Source organism: Mesoplodon densirostris, chromosome X (assembly GCF_025265405.1).
Source record: "Mesoplodon densirostris isolate mMesDen1 chromosome X, mMesDen1 primary haplotype, whole genome shotgun sequence".
NCBI lineage: Eukaryota > Metazoa > Chordata > Mammalia > Artiodactyla > Ziphiidae > Mesoplodon > Mesoplodon densirostris.
In genome coordinates, this window is record NC_082681.1 from 21,850,866 (window position 1) to 21,853,329 (window position 2,464).

The window sequence follows — 2,464 nt, forward strand, 5'->3', positions numbered from 1 at the left end:
GGACTACTACTATAATTTTTGAAGATAGTTACCAAGATGTTGATGGGGAATATCTCAGGTTTGTTGAATAATTTCAGGTGACTCTAATTCCTTCTTTGTGTTTTTATGTTGCTAAACTTTAAAAAATGAACATTTATTTTTATATGATCATAAAAATCTATTTTCATGGGAGACACAGAAAAAGAATAAGTCAATACACCTAAGAAAGGTTCTTTAGGCTCTGACATTCTATTAAATCCATTGTAAAAAGTTGATTAACTTTCAAGACTATTGGCACTTTTATAAGGGACTCCTGAATAAGAAAAATACAAAACAACTAGAAAACAATTAATAAGATGTCATTAGTGAGTCCTTACCTATCAAAAATTACTCTAAATGTAAATGGGCTAAATTCTTCACTCGAAAGACATAGAGTGGCTGAATGGATAAAAAAAAAACAAGAACCAACAATATGCTCCCTATAGAAGACTCACTTCAGCTATAAGGACACATATAGACTCAAAGCAAAGGGATTGGAGAAAGATATTCCATGCAAATGGAAACGAAAGGAGAACAGGGATAGCTATATTTATATCAGACAAAATAGGCTTTAAGAAAAAATTTATAACAAGAGACAAAGAAGTTCACTCTATAATTACAAAGGGGTCAATTCATCAAGAGGACCTAACAGTCATAAATAGATATGCACTCAGGCTTCCCTGGTGGTGCAGTGGTTGAGAGTCCGCCTTCTGATGCGGGGGACACGGGTTTGTGCCCCGGTCCAGGAAGATCCCACATGCCACAGAGCGGCTACGCCCGTGAGCCATGGCCGCTGAGCCTGCGCTCTGCAATGGGAGAGGCCACAACAGTGAGAGGCCCATGTACCGCAAAAAAAAAAAAAAAAAAAAAAAAAGATATGCACTCAACCTCAGAGCACCTAAATATTTCGTTGGCCAAAAAGTTCTTTCCGGTTTTTCTGTAACCCTTTTTTTTTTCTTTTAAAGAGACAGCCTTTATTTTTAAGGGTTTTTTACATTGAAGAATTCAAAAAGTGGTAGGTTTTTGGAACTTACTGACCTGTATTTAAAAGGAACTGCTGACAAAGATTCACCAGAAATAATCTGAACAAGCGGGAAAATACAGTTAATACTACTGAAGCCTACTAAAATAATTGCAGGACATACGGTTTATACAACATCATGACCTCTAAATGCTGTCACTGATATGAAACTGCTTCTTTTCTAAACACACAGTGGTATAATTAACAGTATTCAATCACTTCTGTTCTTTCCTGACTATATAAAAATTAAAATCTCAGTTAAAAAACTAACATATTTATCTCTTTAAATGTTTCTTACAGATACAATTTCAATATTTTCATTCAATAGTGGTGTGGTTTAAGAGATTTTTCATTCACAAGTGAAACAACAATCCACCCAAAGGGAACTGATCGTCTATAGACTCACAGTGCAAATAAAGAGTTCAGGAATGCAGCACCTAACCTTTCTAAAATACAAAACAGATACAATTCTTCGAAGATACATGCAATAAGCTCTACTAAACAGCTGGCCACAGAACTAGAACATTTGATAATTTTACTGGTGACTTCAATGGGACTCCAGATGTTTCCAAACTCAACTTGAACTCTCATCTTAGCCTTTGTATTTTGCCTTTCTAGTTTCACTAATGACACAAACATGATTCAAATCCCTGAAGTATTCATTATAGTCAAGGGCATATCCTATAACAAACTTGTCTGGAATTTAAAATCCAACAAAGTCTGGTCTATAACCAACACTTCGAGGGGTCCTTTTCACCAGCAAGCTTGCAACCTTGACCATCTTTGGATTATGCTACTTGACCAAGGAAAGCAAGGTTTGCATTGTTTTGTCAGTGTCAATTGTATCTTCAACAATCAAGAAATTCTTTCCAGTTAAAGTTGAGAGATTACCTCCACCAATTACTTTTATGTCACCTGTTGACTGGTCATTACAGTAGATTTTCAGTCTGATAAAATCTATAGTCATAGGAATAGATCTATCACTATTTCTGTTCGGTGCTTTGATGTAATCCAGCAGGTCAGCAAAGAATTTATAGCCCCACTTGAGCACAGAGACGCCCATGATGTGATGGCCTCCCATCTCCTTCATCACATCTCGAGCCAGCCATTCAGTCCACAATGCTGGGGCTGTGGGTCACCATAACGGAGCTGGCTGGCATGTGGGCTGAGGGCAGTCTGGGATGAGCTTTTTCTGTAACATCTTATGGAAAAACCCAAACGAAATTTTTGGCTAATCCAATATATTAAGCAAACACTAACTGATCTGAATGGAGAAATAGACAACAGTACAATAATAGTAGGGGACTTCAATAATCCCACTTTCAATAATAGATAGATCACCCAGACATAAAAGAAGGAAATGCTGGACTTGAATTATACTTTAGAGCAAATGGGCCTAACAGACGTATATAGAACATTCCATTC

The 2,464-nt window shown here is 36.7% G+C and overlaps 1 pseudogene; it reads right to left on the reverse strand.

Moving 5' to 3' along the window:
- Positions 1-1,583: 1,583 nt before the first annotated feature.
- LOC132482163 (hypoxanthine-guanine phosphoribosyltransferase-like) lies at positions 1,584-2,147 on the reverse strand (annotated as a pseudogene).
- Positions 2,148-2,464: the final 317 nt, after the last annotated feature.